Raw genomic sequence first — 16,263 nt, 5'->3', positions numbered from 1 at the left:
GAAGTGAAGTAGATTTCAGTGTAGACACTGCTTTTGAAAACAGTCTTGAAGTCCTTGATTCATTTATGTAATCTGATTTATTTGTGGCCTAAAGGCTTTATATTTGTCATTGTATAATGAGATTGTATATTATAAAGGTCATATAATTAGCAGAAATAAAAGATGTTTAAAAGTTATTTTAGTATTCGTTGCTCAAGTTCTTGTAGCTCTGGAGAAAAATAGTTTTATCAGCGTTATAAATAAAAATACTATTTCTTAGATTGATGAAACTGCAGTCTTCAGCTCCATCTTTTAGTTAATAGTTAATGAGCTATAATGGTAGGGTACATTTATGTTTTAAACTGCTAGAATTAAGAATGTACATAGTAAGTCTAGGTGCAGAGGTTCATGCCTGTAATCCCAACCCTTTGGGAGGCTGAGGTGGGAGGATTGCTTGAGCCCAGGAGTTTGAACAACATGGCAACACCTCATCTCTACAAAAAATTTTAAAATTAGCCAGGTGTGGTGGCACATGCCTGTGGTCCCAGCTACTCGGGAGGCTGAGGTGGGAGAATTGCTTGAGCCTGGGGGTGGTCAAGCTGCAGTGAGCTATGTTCACCCCACTGCACTGCAGCCTGGACAACAGAGCAAGTCCCTCTCTCAATAAAACAAACAAACAAACAAACAAACAAAAAGTTAGCTGGGCGTGGTGGTGCGTGCCTGTAGTCCCAGGTACTTGGGAGACTGAGGTGGGAGGATCGCCTGAGCCTGAGGGGTCGAGGCTGCATTGAGCTGAGATCATGCCACTGCATCCCAGCGTAGGTGACAAAAGTGAGACCCTGTCTCCAAAAAAAAAATAGAGTTGCTCATTACTACTTTGTGGTACTTGTTGATGTCCTGTGGAGCAGCCATTTAGCATTTTTCCCCCAATAAACTCTTGGTTAAAAAGCCACAACAGTGAGTAGGAGTGGAATCAAAGTAGAAAGTTGTATGTTCTAATTTTCATTTAAAAATCAGTTTATTTTAAATGATGAGCTCATCATTTTATGATCTTCAGGATATACTATAATGTGTGGCACTAATAGAATCAGTGATAGAATGAGGTGCGTTACAGTAGGGCTTCCTAAGTTGCTTTTTGTTTATTTAATGCATATGCTCTTCTGTGTCTTGAGACACTGTCTCCAGCAGATGAGACCTGTTTATTACAGCCTCTGCAGAGTACTATTTGTGTGTTGATCACACAGTAAATATCTAATGGTAGCGTCTTTGACATTTGGTGTTTGGGAACAGGAGGGAGATTGCTGATTGTTCTGCTTTTTATATTTTATTGTCTCACTCCATCCCTGTATTTTTCTCTGGGAATGTCTTCATTAACTTAACCCTGGTTTTGAAGGCTGAAAAGTGTGCTGGTACGCTTTTTAGAATTGGTGACAGTTCCGGTTGGTGTAGCCCAGGTGGCAGTCATTCGTGGTTCACTTGTCATTGCATGAACTTGGGATAGCTGTTCATATTGTGTTCATTTCAGTTGAATTTATGTGTGTGATTGTTGTATTACACATGTTGAATTTATTTTTTTTTATTAAAAAAATTTTTTTTGAGATGGAGTTTCGCTCTTGTCACCCAGGCTGGAATGCAATGGTGTGGTCTCAGCTCACTGCAACCACTGCCTCCTGGGTTCAAGCAATTCTCCTGCCTCAGCCTCCCAAGTAGCGCAGGTACTCACCACCATGCCCGGCTAATTTTTGTATTTTTAGTAGAGACAGGGTTTTACCATGTTGTCCAGGCTGGTCTTGAACTCCTGATCTCAGGTGATCTCCCTGCCTCGGCCTCCCAAAGTGCTGGGATTACAGGCGTGAGCCACTGTGCCCGGCCATGTTCATATTAAAAAAAAATTTTATTTTAAGCCTACAGCACCCAGTATTTTCAGGCAGCCTCCCAATCCCAATACTATTAACCAGGCCCCACGCTGCTTAGCTTTTGAGATTGGATGGCATGGCTGTAGACCATGGTCATATTTTGGCAAGTAATGTCCCTTATAGCAGTTCTTTCCCTTGATACAGAATCCTGTCTGGAATCACTTGTAATATATAGTCATGACTCTTTAGTCTTTTTTTTTTTTTTTTTTTTTTTTTTGAGACAGAGTCTCGCTTTGTCACCCAGACTGGAGTGCAGTGGCACTGTCTCATCTCACTGCAAGCTCCGTTTCCCGGGTTCAGGCCTGCCTGAGTCTCTCAAGTGGCGCCATCCACACCCGGCCAATTTTTTTGTTTCACTATTTTGGCCAGGCTGGTCTCGAACTCCTGGCCTCAGGTGATCCACCCGCCTCGGCCTCCCAAATGCAAAGTAGCGTTTCTTTCCTGGTGTACAGGATGTTGTGTTTTTCATCATGAACATAACTGTTAATCCCAAGTTCTTCAAGCAAAAGTCTGTATTTATTACTTGCCCATCCTATCAGGGATATGTTAGGATATGTCAATACGAACAGTAAGTGTAGCTGGAGCTAGTGATGAGTGAATGTGAATCAAGAAAAGTAAGTGGATTTATTCTTTCATGCCTTCCGTGGGCCAGGCCCCGTGCTCTACTCTGTTCTTCTGTTCATTTTTCTCCACTCATCTTTCAGATGATTCCTTGGTGATTTGGAGTTGTTTTTGGCACTTCGCCTAGATTTTGATGTAAATTTTAGTAACTCAGTCTCTCCCTTTTAAAAGGTATCTTTCTTTCTTAATTTGTGACATCGAGATTATCACTAATAAATAGTTAATGCCAGAGCAGGACAAATATCAAAATAATTTTTCATTGTATAAACCTTTTACGAAATGATTTACCATAAAGTGAATAAATGTGTACATACTACCTAGTTTTTATCTCCTAGTGACAACAGCTTTGAAATAAAAAAAATCCTGGTAGAATAATGGTATTTGGGTATATGTATGACATAGGTGACCTAGAATGAGGGACTAGATGTGACTTCTAGGCCACATGGCCAGAATGGTATGTAATATTTGACTGGGGAAGATTTGTGCAACCCCAAATGATAATTTTATTCTGGGCCTGTAGGGTTGATGAAGGCTACCTGTTGGATTTGTGTGGAAACTGGATCCTAAATCTATCATCTTTTGATGGACTAGGGGCAGATGAGACTTGATCATTGTTAGAGCTGAACTTGCAGTATATAGAGCTGAACTTGTATAGTACACATATCAATAGCAGTGATAGATTTGGGAAAACTTTGATCACTTATGTATGCTTGTCATTAATTTTTTTGCAATTTCTTGAATGAAAAATTTTGAATTAGTAAACATTTAAAAATAAAATGTATAGTTTTTTCGAATCTGGCTTTAAATGTTTAGAATAAGTCTCTGGATTTAAAGGTTAGGATATACTTTTATTCATTAGATGATAAAGTTTATTGTGTATACATCTGGAAGATTGTTCAGACTGTTGAAGAAGATGTATCCTTTGTTTGCCCCCAGCCCTTTCCTTTTCTTCCCCAACCCTACTTTTATTCACGTAAGAAGATGGAAGAGGGGAGGAAAGCAGGGTGTGACTTTTTATGCAAAAATATTCTTTTTTCAAAAAAAAAAATACTGAGAATGGGGTCTTACTGTATTGCCCAGTCTGGATTTGAACTCTTGGGCTCAAGCAATCCTCCTGCCTTAGCCTCCTGAGTAGTTGACATTACAGGCATGCACCACCACACCTAGGTAAAATATCTTGATTATGAAAACGAGTCAGTTTATAAGTGGATTTTATTGAGAAGAAGAGGATAACAAAGCTTGGTCAAATGTTTGCATGGCATTTGTACAGTAATCATGATGGCTGTTTTTATTTTAGGACATACTGTGGCTGCTGCCAGACATTTACCCAAGGGGTGGTGCAGAGTTGTTTCCTCAGCTGAAGCTCTTTGTTTTGTACCACTGAGCTGAGGCTGGAGTTGCCCCCAAAGCAGTGGCAGGGCAGTTCCCACAAGGGAGTGCTCCAGACTATCCTGAGATGGGGCTGGTTGGGATTCTAAAGAAAGAAGTACTAAACACCAGGGTGATCAGTCTAGAGCATTTATTGGGGAAACTTACAGAGGATTGCGACAATCCTTGTGACAGACAGCAAAAAGGAGTGGGGCGGTGTTCTCTCTAGGTATGTCTGCAGCAAGGGGATTAAGGTGTGGAGTTTTTATGAGAGTTTGAGGAATTTGTCTCAGGTCTAGGGCTAGTTTCTTTCAGTGTTTTGTGCAGCAACTTAGATACCTTTATCAATGCCTGGGAATGTTTAAGGCTCCATACTGAGTTCAAGCTTGCTAGGGAAAACCTGCACGTGGCTGGGTCACAGAGCGGTCAAAGCACTCTGGTATTTGGTCAGGACAGAATGAAAGCACAGGGAACAGGACAGCCCTACACTAGTGGACTTAGTGATGGACGCCTTCTATTTGCATCGTCTCTCTTTGCATGAGGGGAGACAAAGATACTCTCGATTTTGTACTGTGAATTGTGTTAGATGTGAAGAGGAGGTTGTGTTGTCTTCTTAGATAGCTGTTAGAATAATGTAGAGATCAACTAAGTTTGAGGATACAAAAAGTGAGATTGTACTGAGTATATTGTTCAACAGAAGAAATAATTTTGGTCATGTTCTTTTTGTTTTATTTGTAAGAGATGGGGTGTTGCTATGTTGCCTGGGCTGGACTCAAACTCCTGGACTCTGGTGATCCTCCTGCCTCAGCCTCCTAAGTAGCTGGGACTACAGACGTGCAGCCACTGCCACTATGTCCAACTGAATCATATTCTATATGGAAAGATTACATTGTAGTAAATATGTGTTGTACTTTTGTGGTCACATTAAAAATACGTAAATGTATTTGATGTATTTTGGGACTAGGAATATGCAGTTACATTAAACCCTGTATGTAGTAATGCCATTATTTTTGTTTTCTTTCCAATTTTTGTTAGATTAAATCAGATTTCTGTTTTTTTGTGTTTTTTTTTAATTTTTATTGTTTACTTAAAGATGGCATTTGATTTCCTTAAACTTGGGAGATACATACTAGCAAACGCCTGTAGTCAAAGGTGGTTCCTGGGTAATTCAAGGGTGCCAATTAGAGTATACTTTAAGCCACCTGTAATTATGTCCAGGCTTTATATATACTTAGAGCATAAAAATAAACTTTCATTCTCTCATATTTAAGTCCATTTTATATAGACAAATTCATGGCATAACTTTATTTTCAGAAAAATCAGGTGGGGGAATACTTAAAACCACAGCTGAAGTAAATTATAATTTCCTCAGGAAGTAAGTATAAAAGTATGCAATAATGATTATAAAAAGAAAATTTAAATTCTTTAACATATTTTTTTGCAGTTTCTTGCCCTCCATCACTTATTTTAAAAAATGGATGTTCTTAAAAATGTGCAAATTAGGTGTATATTTTAATGATACCTGTACTACAGGAGATCCATGTTTCTATATTACATTAATATAAATCTTATTTGTCTAGGATCAGAAATCAAATGCTTTTAGTTGTTGCCGTTAATTATCTTTACATCTGTTTTTGATGTTTAGCTTTCCTGTTTGTGAGTAAACTACTTTATTAGCTATTAAGATGCATGGAAAGGCCGTATCCCAAAAGAGCAGTAGTCATTATAATAGCTTTATGTAATTAACTGAAAGCAGTATTTTTCTCTAAAAGGTTATCATCTTAGAAAGTTAAAAAAAAAAGATGTTCTTTAGAATATCCTTTGTCCTATTGGACTGATGAGCTGCAGATAATGGTAATTTTTATATTTAAAACTATTGTGGGACTTAAGTTTAAAATTTTATGTAGTATTTCAAGTTGTAACTTTGCCATGCTTAAAAATCATAGCAACCAAAGTGTCTGATGTGATGTGAGCTGTGACACATTCGGAGATGGCCCTTTAATTTGCTGGTGGAGGTGTGAAGGTTAAGGAGGTCCAGTTTTTGAACTGGTTACAGATTGTTTCTGAGGTAGATCAAGATCTGATCTTTTTTTTTTTTAGGGCAACTAAAGATGCCCCTGAAACATAACAACAGCATTGGTCGGGTGCAGTGAATCAGGAAGGCCCCCATATTTGCATCCCAGGTAGAAAATGGGCCTAACAAGTTGTTCTTTTTGCTTTTAGTTGAAGTGTCTTTTATTATAGTGGCCCCTCCTCCTGTGTTTTACCTTATACCTTGTTGTAGACTTCGTGAGCGCTCAATACATTGCTGAGAATTTAGGATGACGTTGATTTATCTATACAGTACATGTTTGTCTTCTCTTGACCTCTTTAGGTGATGTAGATGTATAAAATTTACAGTGTTCATTGATCCTGCTTCTCGTTTTCCCACAATTGATTTTATTAGTTAAAAAGATTGAATTCACAAAACTAGAAGGTTCTGACCTACTTAATTTTTTTAATTTTAGAGACAGTTTTACTCTAGCTCAGGCTGGAGGGCAGTAGCACTATCATAGCTCACTTGTAGCCAAGCAGTCCTCCTGTCTCAGCCTCCTGAGTAGCCGGGACTACAGGTGCATGCCACCATGCCTGGCTGATTTTTAAAAATTTTCTTTTTGAAGAGATGGGGTTTCACTTCGTTGGCTAGGCTCTGATCTACTCTTAAAAGATGAGGACAGGCCGGGTGTGGTGGCTCCCACCTGTAATCCCAGCACTTTGGGAGGTCGAGGCCGTGGATCACAAGGTCAACACGGTGAAACCCTGTGTCTCCTAAAAATACAAAAAATTAGCCAGGCGTGGTGGCGGATGCCTGTAGTCCCAGCTACTCAGGAGGCTGAGGCAGGAGAGTGGCATGAACCCAGGAGGAGCTTGCAGTGAGCCAAGGCAATAGAGCGAGACTCTGTCTCAAAAAAAAAAAAAAAACATGAGGACATACTGAGCATTGAGATTACATGAACAGCACATTAGGAAAAAAACTTTCATTTTATTGGTTTCAAATAACAGAGTGAATCTCAGATAGAGGTCTTTGCAAGCCAGTTTGGCATTGGACTCAGCTTTGAACCCCTCCCCGTCTTCCCTTGTCTCTAGTATAGGATAACCCCATTTATATTCAGGCGAGGTACTAATAACTTTCTTCTGGGAGGACCTGTCTACAGTTGATGGGTGCTGAGGCCAGAGAACCATGGATACATCGCAGCCTAGGTGTTATTTATGCTCTCTAAGAATCTGTCAGGATAAGTCACTCTGAGGCATAGGTGCTTACCTCTGGACCTGGGGTGCTTGCCTTCGGTGAATTGTAATCCTGATTCTTGATTCCTTCTTGAGTTGTTGATATGAATCATTTTTTCTTTTCCACAGTAGCTCCTGCTATAATATGCTCTGGGGCCCTGGGACATTTCATGGGTGTAAAGTAGCTTTTTTCCTTCTGTTTGATTCTATCGTTTATGGACAGTTTGTCTAACAGATATAAAATAAACATTTATATGTTGTTGAAAAGTTGTTCCTATCTCCCCCTTTCTTTAATGCTCTCATAGTTCTAATTAGCTATACACATTTAACAATTGTGATAATACTTTTAACTTCTGATTGACAACTTACTTAAGATCATGTGTCACTTGTTAATGTTGTAATTGCAGTGCTGATTCAGACTTCAAAATGGACTTTTTTATGTCCTCCTTTTCTACATAAACACAGTAACAGGCTAATCTCTCTAACTCCATTTTGATATCTCTTTCTTTTCCCTACAGAAAAGAAAACATCTTGCTAGAGAGAGATCAATAGAGAGTTGTTTTCAGAAGTGAACTTTATATGCAGAAAATAGGAATAAGTCTATAACAACAGATGGTCAGAAAATTTCATCACTGTCATAGCAGAGGCTTAGCAGAATATAACTTGATAAACACTACTTGTTTAAAACTTTTGAGGCCGTTTAGCAGGAACATTGGGGAGGTGTTATTTCTCATGGGTGGTTTAGATCTCTTAGAGCGTTCTGGGCCATTGTGAGGTCTTGTGCATTTGTTCTGAGTCACATGGGAAGCCACTGGAGGATCTTGAGCAGAGGCGTGACGTAAATTTTAAGAAACTTGTTGGGATGGTTGTGTTCTAAAGTTAAGGAATCAAGGATGATGTCAAGGTATTTTCATTAGCAGCTAGGAGAATGGAGTTGCTAATTTCAAAAAAATTTTTATTTTTTTATTTTTTAGAGACAAAGTCTCCTTATGTTGCTCAGGATGCTAGAGTGCAGTGGCTATTCACAGGTGTGATCATGGTATGCTGACAGCCTCAGACTCCTGTCCTTAAGCTATCCTCCTGCCTCAGCCTCCTGAGTAGCTGGGACTACAGGCGCATGACACTGACCCCAATGCTATTTACTGATTTGGGGAAATCTGTTTCAGGATTAGGTTTTGAGGGGAAAGCCAAGGGTTTATTTTCAATTTCTTATAATTGTAAACAAGATTTTAGAGCAATGATTTATTAGATATATGATTTCTTTTCTGTAATGTTTATAGTTCCTTTAGGAATTTTAGTTATTTGTGTTTCTTTTTCTTTCTTGGTTGATCTTCTAGAACTTGTTGTTTCTGAATACCAACTGGTGGCTTTTATTTGTTAAAGGTATTTTTTTTTGTCCTTTAGCTCTGTGTCATTTATTTTATATTTATCGGCTCCTTTTCCTTATCTTCCTCGTGTGTGGAACTTTAATCTTTGTCTTGTAAGACTTGAAAATCTCTACTCACTGCCTTTAGAGGCTTTGTGTCTTTTTTTTTTAATTGACGTATAATTCTCCTATTATACAATGAGTACAATCACCACCATCAATTTTAGAAATTTCCATCACCCCAAAAGAAAACCCCATACCCACCAGCAGTCACTCTTTATTCTTTATCTTCAGCCCAAGGAAACCACTAATCTACTTTCTTACAGATTTGCCTATTCTGGACATTTTATATAAAAGGAATCAGGCTGTTTTGGTCTTTTGTGGCTTCTAACACTTGGCATAATGTTTTCAAGGTTCATCCATGTTGTAGCATGTATCAGTACTTCATTCCTTTTCATTGCAGAATAGTATTTGACAATAAATACACCTTTATACAGTAAGAATACTAATGCTCTAGGATTTAGCCTTCCAAAACCTTGCCTGATTTTTCTGTCTTCTGGCAGCAGTTTTCTGTGAATGCACAGCCTAGATTCTCCACCTGCTTCTTCTTCTCAGAATTGGTAAATACATACCAAAGGTAAAAGTAACTGCAAAAGATCAGCTGAACTTCTGTGGTTTTGAAGTTTTTTAGCCCCTCCTGTTCTTGCTGTCTTCAAACAGATGATTTTTATATTTTATGCAATTCTTCTGTTTTTTTCTAAAGGAAATGCTCTTCTATTGCCAGCTGTTGCATCTGTCTTGGATTTAGAAATCTCAAGTCTTTTTTTTTTTTCATTACCGTTGTTAGAGATCCTGGTTTTAAAAAGTCAGGGGGCCATGTGCAGTGGCTCACACCTATAATCCCAGCACTTTGGAAGGCTGAGGTGGTTAGATCATCGGAGGTCAGGAGTTCAAGACCAGCCTGGCCAACATGGCGAAACCCCATCTCTACTGAAAATACAAAATTAGCCGGGTGTGGTGGCACACACCTGTAATCCCAGCTACTTGGGAGGCTGAGGCAGGAGAATCACTTGAACCCAGGAGGCAGAGGTTCCAGTGAGCCGAGATTGCCCCACTGCACTCTAGCCTGGGCAACAGAGCAAGACTTCATCTCAAAAAAAAAAGGGGGAAGGAAGACTCTTAGTAAGCTAGCTGTATACAAACCCCCGTCTCGTTTGTCTTCTGTTGTACCCTGATGAGGCAGTTGATTTTAGTCTCTGCTGCTGTTAGTCAGGATCCTTGGACAGAAAAAGAGTGAATGAATACATTATTTCTGCTGTATCATAGAAGATGCAAATGTCCATAATTTATTGATTTTGCTAACAAGTTTTTATATGGCATGCTTCCTTTAAAATTCAGACATTTTATGAATTCAAGAGTTTGCTGGTCCAGTGTAAAAATTACATTGTAATTATTTCAATTAAACTAGATATGGCTTTGACAGTTTTGCTTACTGTAGTTCTGGTCCCTGAAAAAAGAAATGGTGGCTCGCATCTGTAATCCCAGCACTCTGGGAGGCTGATGCGGGTGGATCACTGGAGGTCAGGAGTTCGAGACTGGCCTGGCCAAGATGGTGAAACCCCATCTCTACTAAAAAATACAAAAATAAACTGGGTGTGGTGGTGGGCACCTGTGATCCCAGCTACTTGGGAGGCTGAGACATGAGAATTGCTTGAACCTGGGAGGTGGTGGTTGCAGTGAGCCAAGATTGCACCACTGCACTCCAGCTTGGGCAACAGACTTTATCTCAAAAAAAGAAAAAAAAGAAATGTTAAATATCTTTATTCTTAGAGTGAAACTTTAAAAATTGAGTGATTATGTTTAACATGCATTGAGCAGAAACATTTCTAGTTTCACAAACCCCTGAGAGTCATGTGGTTGAGGAGAATGGGGTCAGTGGGGGAAAGAGTAGAATGTGGAAATGGATCTTTGGACAGTGCCAGCAGGACTAGGCTGAGGCATTTGTCTTGATATAATATCTAAAGAGTCACCAAAACCCTCAGTAATTAAGATAAACAATAATTAAATGCAGCTTTTTTTTTGAGACTGGGTCTCTGTCGCCCAGGCTGGAGTGCAGTGGCCCAATCATGGCTCATTACAGCCTCCACCTTCTGGGCTCAAACAGCCCTCCCACCTCGGCCTCCCAGGCTGGGACTATAGGTGTGTGCCACCACAACCAGCTATTTTAAAATTTTTTTGTAGAGATGGGGTCTCACTATATTGCCTAGGCTGGTCTCAAACTCCTGGGCTCAAGTGATCCTCCTGCCTTGGCCTCCCAAAGTGCTGGGTTTACAGGCATGAGTCATCACGTCTGGCCTACAGTATTTTTAAGAATCAAAAATTTATGCAAGAAAATCTGTAATGAACAATATACTTTTATTTTTATTTAAATTTTTTTTTTAAAACCACAAGGTCTTGTTCTGTCACCTAGGCTGATGCGCATTGGCACAATCATGGCTCATTGCAGCCTCAGCCTCCTCCGTCTCAAGCAATCCTCCCACCTCAGCCTCCTGAGCAGCTGGGACTACAGGCAGGCGCCACCATGCCCAGCTAATTGTTTTGTATTTTTTATAGAGTTGGGGTTTCATCTTGTTGCCTAGGCTGAAGATGTATTTTAAAGTAAGTTTTAAGAAGGTATAGAAGAGTATGTAGAACACATTATATTGGTGTAATGCAAAAGAAACTGTATTTGTATATGTGCATTCTTGTATATGCATGGAACACCTCCAGAAGGTTACACAAACAATTAGGAACAGTGATTCTATCTAGAGAGAATGTGATGGAAAGAAAATAGGGTGAAGGGGGGGTTGATGTTTATGGTTCATTGCATATCCATGTGAATTTTGTACCATGTATTTAATAATTTTCTTTTTCTTTTTCTTTTTTTTTTTTTGAGACAGAGTCTCGCTCTGCTGCGCAGGCTGGAGTGCAGTGGTGTGATCTTGGCTTACTGCAACCTTTGCCTTCTGGGTTCAAGCAATTGTGCCTCAGCCTCCTGAGTAGCTGGAGTTACAGGTGTATGCCACCACACCCTGCTAATTTTTGTATTTTTGGTAGAAATGGGGTTTCACCATGTTACTCAGGCTGGTCTTGAACTTCTGGCCTCAAGTGATCTGCCCACCTCAGCCTCTCAAAGTGCTGGGATTACAGATGTGAGTCACTGCTCCTGGCCTGTATTTTCTTTTTTTCCAATTAATCTTATAGCAAATATACCATGCAGGTGTATTTTCTGATCAAAAGAATAAATGTAAAAAGCAAATATTTTAAAGAAACAATATCCAGTAAAGTCCTCAGTACTTAGAAATGAAATACCTTTGTAAATAATACATGAGTCTAAAATCAAAAGAGAAATTAGAAAATGTTTCAAAATTAGAAAGTTATTTGAAACAGAATAGTAAAAATATAACATCAATCTTTATTATGCAGCTTGAAAGAGTACTTAAGAGGGAACTTTATAACTTTAAGTGCTTATATAACTGAAAGGAAAAAAGCATCAATTGTCTATGTTTTTACCTTAAGAAGCTACAAAAACCGAAAATAATGAGAAGTAAAGAGAGATCAGGAGAGTGTGGCACATTGGAACATAGGACAGAAGATAAAGGAGTTTTAAAGTATCTATTTATCTTGAAATCCTTGCAATTTAGGACTGGGAGCTGCCCTATTTTTTTGATATGTTTCTGTTTTTGTTGTTAATGAATATTTTCCAATGTCAGTGAAAAATTTTCAGACACAACATTTAAAAATAGTCATTCATTTTGGTGTTCCGAGGTTTATTTATTCATTCCCCTTCTATCAAACATGTAGGCTGTTAACAGTGTTTCAGTATTACAAATAAATGTATTATAAGCCTCAAACTGCCTTAAAACTTAGAGGAGATTTATTGGAGGTTTAGTAGACCAGTCTACCAGAAGTTAGACTTCTGGGTACTCAGATTTGTTTGCTTGTCTGTCAACTCCTTATGGGATAGGACTCTGTCCAATTATTTTGGGATCCCTACTGCTTAATTTATTGCCTATGCACAGAAGAGGCAGACAGTAATGATGCACTTACAGTGACATGGAGCCTTTGTTATGGGCGCTCTCAAAGCCCTTTATGCTTATAATGTTTAATTATCGTAACTGAAAAATACATACCATTTTAAACTTTATTTAACTGACGAGAAACTAAGTTGTGGAGAGAAAGTTAAAAAAAAAAAAGTGCCAGGGTCACATATCTAATACCATGTGGCAGAGTTTAAGTTTTAGGATACTTGAAATAAACTGAATGGACCTTTAAATTTAGGGTGATGGAAAAGATGATTTGGGCTTTGGAGTTGCATGCGGCTTTGACATTTTACTTTTACAGTCTAATTGTATCACAAGTCCTTACTTGTGTATGTGAGCCTCAGTTTTCTTTTTCTTGAAAATGATGATATTAGTAATTACCTCCAAGTTTATTAGGGGGGCACATTTTAAAACACACGCACATAAAGCCACCTTGTACAGGGCTGGAACAATATAAGCCCTTAGTCAGTGATTGGTTATTGTCTCTTTTTCCTGTCTCTTTCACTTTAGACTTGTTCTTAAACTCTCAAAGCTTCTCTCTTCATTTATAAAAGTAAACATAATTATATTTGCGGATTTGTTGTAAAATATAAATGAGATTTACTCTTTAAAAATGGTTTTAACATTTTTTAAGTTAAATGTGATAAAAATAAATTTTAAAAAATGTGAAATTTGACATTTACCAGTTTTTAAGTGTACTTACTGTTCCAGTAGTATTAAGTATATTACATTTTTGTGAAACAGATCTCTAGAATTTTTTTCATCTTGAAACTATGAAGCTCTATGCCCATAAAGCAGCTTCTCTCCTTCCAGCCTCGTCCTCTGGAAACCACCATTCTACTACCTACTTCCATAAATTTGACTACATTAGATATGTTATATAAGTGTAATCATGTTATTTATTCTTTTGTGACTGGCTTATTTCACTTAGCATAATGTCCTCAAGGTTCAGCATGTGTTAGAATTTCTTTCCTTTTCAAGGCTGAATAATATTTCATTGAATTTATATACCACATGTTGTTTATTCATTTGTGGATGAACACCTGGGTTACTTCTACCTTTTGGCTATTGTGAATAATGCTGCTATGAATATGGGTGTTTGAATATCTCTTGCAGAACCTGATTTCAATTCCTTGGTTTATACCCAGAAGTGGGATTATTGAATCTTTATGGTGGTTCTAGTTTTAATATTTTTAGGACCACCCATGTTGTTTTCCATAGCAGTTGTACCATTTTACATTCCCACCAACAATACACAAGGGTTTCGATTTCTTCATATCCTTGCCAAACCTTATTTTCTATTTTTTTAAAAAGTAGCAGCTATTATAATGGGTGTTAGGTTGGTTTTAACATTTTTTAATGATACAAATTTTTAGATAGAATTAGGAAAGTGACTCCTGAAATTTCTTGGTAAGCTGGAATAACAACCATTCATGCCAGCATGACAAAACCAAAAGCATACGGGAGGGAAATTGACAAAAAAGGCCAACTACTATGTAGCTCCGTTTGGAAAGAAGAAAAGCTGTCTTATTTATGTCTGTTGCTTGGAATATAGATATGATGAGGGATAGATCCACACTAGCTGCTACTGATATTTTATATATATATATATATATATATATACACACACATACATACTTTTTTTTTTTTTTTTGAGATGGAGTTTTGCTCTTGTTGCCCAGGCTGGACAATCTCGGCTCATTGCAACCAGGTTCAAGCGATTCTCCTGCCTCAGCCTCCCAAGTAGCTGGGATTACAAGCATGTGCCACCACACGCCGCTAATTTTTTGTATTTAGTACAGATGGGGTTTTACCATGTTGGTCGGGGTGGTCTTGAACTCCTGATCTCAGGTCATCCACCTGCCTCGGCCTCCCAAAGTGTTGGGATTACAGGCGTGAGCCACCTCGCCTGGCCTGATACAGAGTATGGAGTCTGTAGTAATGGTTAGCTTTTTCAGGCCATCATGAGGGATAAATTTAAAATGTATATTGTTGATTTTTCACTTTTAGCTGAGAAATGCAGGTTGTAGAAGGGATTTACATTCACCACAAGGGGTCCTCCTGACACCATCAGACCCCCAGGCGAGTATTAATATGTCTGTGACTGCAAAGCCCAATTTCTGACAAGTAACCCAGAGCCTTTACAGCCTGATCAGTGGTTTTCTCTGTTTCAGTTAGCTTGGAAAGTTAACCTAACTTGGAAAGACACAATAGCTTGACACTGTTGCTATTTGTTAAATAAGGTGAGCAGTCAAACTGTGGATAAATTGCATTTATAGGGTAAAAAAAATTGATGGTGATGAAATAAGTTGCATGTGTGTATATACATTTTCCATAAAATAAAAGTTCTGTGTTTGTTTTGGGCAATGTTAGCGTTAAGTAACTACTGGATTGCCTTTTGATGTTTGCATTATTATGGTCAGTATAAGCAATAAAAAAAACTCTGTTTTATAACATATATGGATAGATTGAACACTTTGAGCTGCTTCTTCTGTCCTGTGTTGTCATGCTTCTACCACTGCATCTGAAAAACTAATGCAGCATCTTACAGATTTCAGGAGCCTTTAAGAAAAAAGCAATTACAGCAGTTAACCTCTCAGCAGTTTCTAAATCTGGAATTTAGCTTTGATCTCTGTATATATGTCAAAACAGAAATAAGAAATTATCATTAATTAGAGTCCGTAAAAATACTACTTAGATTAATAAGGTCAGGGTTTTGTTGTCTTTGCCTTTTTAGATAATGAAATAGCTTTTATGCCATTAATTTTAGAGGTACTTGAGAATACACATTTTATTGTCTTATCCAATTGGCAGAAATATTAAATAAGATTTTCATGGTAAGAGTTGCATTTTCCCATCTATTTTTTGTATTTCACTGTTGCTTAATTTAGTGGTTATAGTTATTTTCTGGTGACTTTGATACATCTGTCAAGTACCAGCCACGTGTCTAGCAGGTAGTGCGATGACTTTTATCTGAATTCATATTGGGGCAGGATTACTGACACTAGAGGACTATCACATGAGCATCATGATTTGGTGAATCAGGGTGTTGCATGGGGATAAGAGCAGCTTATTTGTCCCATATTCTTTGCTGTGTTTCTTCTCTTCCTTTCTTTGTCCCATTGGTCCTCACTGTGATTCATTTACCCTTTGTAGGCCTGTTTCCAGACTCTTCTCTGGAAACCTTTGTAGCACCTGGAGGTAGGTGGTACTATAGGTGGTGGTTTAACTGTGTCATCTGGCTGGTGTCCAAGTGCCTGATGCATATCCCAGCTCTGCACCTGACCAGTTAGTTTTAATATTAGGTATGTTACTTAATTTCTCTGTTCCTCAGTTTGTTCATGTGTCATACATGGATTGTAATATCATCTATGTTATTGGTTGTTAAAAGTATTAATTGAGAAAATAGATGTAAAGCACTGCAGCAAATTGGTGAAGTACATGGACTCTGTAGCCAGACTGCATGAGTTTGATTTCCAGCTTTGCAACTCAAAAGTTCTGCGACATTGTGAATTTAAGTTACCTGGCCTCTCTGTGCTTCGATTTCTTCATTTGTAAAATGGGGATAACAGTATCTACCCCATGGGTAGTTTGTTGTGATAGGTAGATGAGTCATCATTTTTAAAGTACTTGGAAGAAGGCTTGGCACAGAGTTAGCATTTAC

The 16,263-nt window shown here is 38.3% G+C and overlaps 1 protein-coding gene across 27 annotated transcripts in view; it reads left to right on the top strand.

Moving 5' to 3' along the window:
• The window catches only part of PTK2 (protein tyrosine kinase 2), a 345,218-nt gene that overhangs the window by 59,157 nt on the left and 269,798 nt on the right, over nucleotides 1-16,263 (top strand). The gene's annotated exons all lie outside the window — the stretch shown is intronic.

The sequence above is a fragment of the Pan paniscus genome, chromosome 7 (genome assembly GCF_029289425.2).
Source record: "Pan paniscus chromosome 7, NHGRI_mPanPan1-v2.0_pri, whole genome shotgun sequence".
Taxonomy (NCBI): Eukaryota; Metazoa; Chordata; class Mammalia; order Primates; family Hominidae; genus Pan; species Pan paniscus.
Note: the sequence above shows the minus strand (reverse complement) of the source record. Positions and strands in the feature narration are given on the sequence as shown.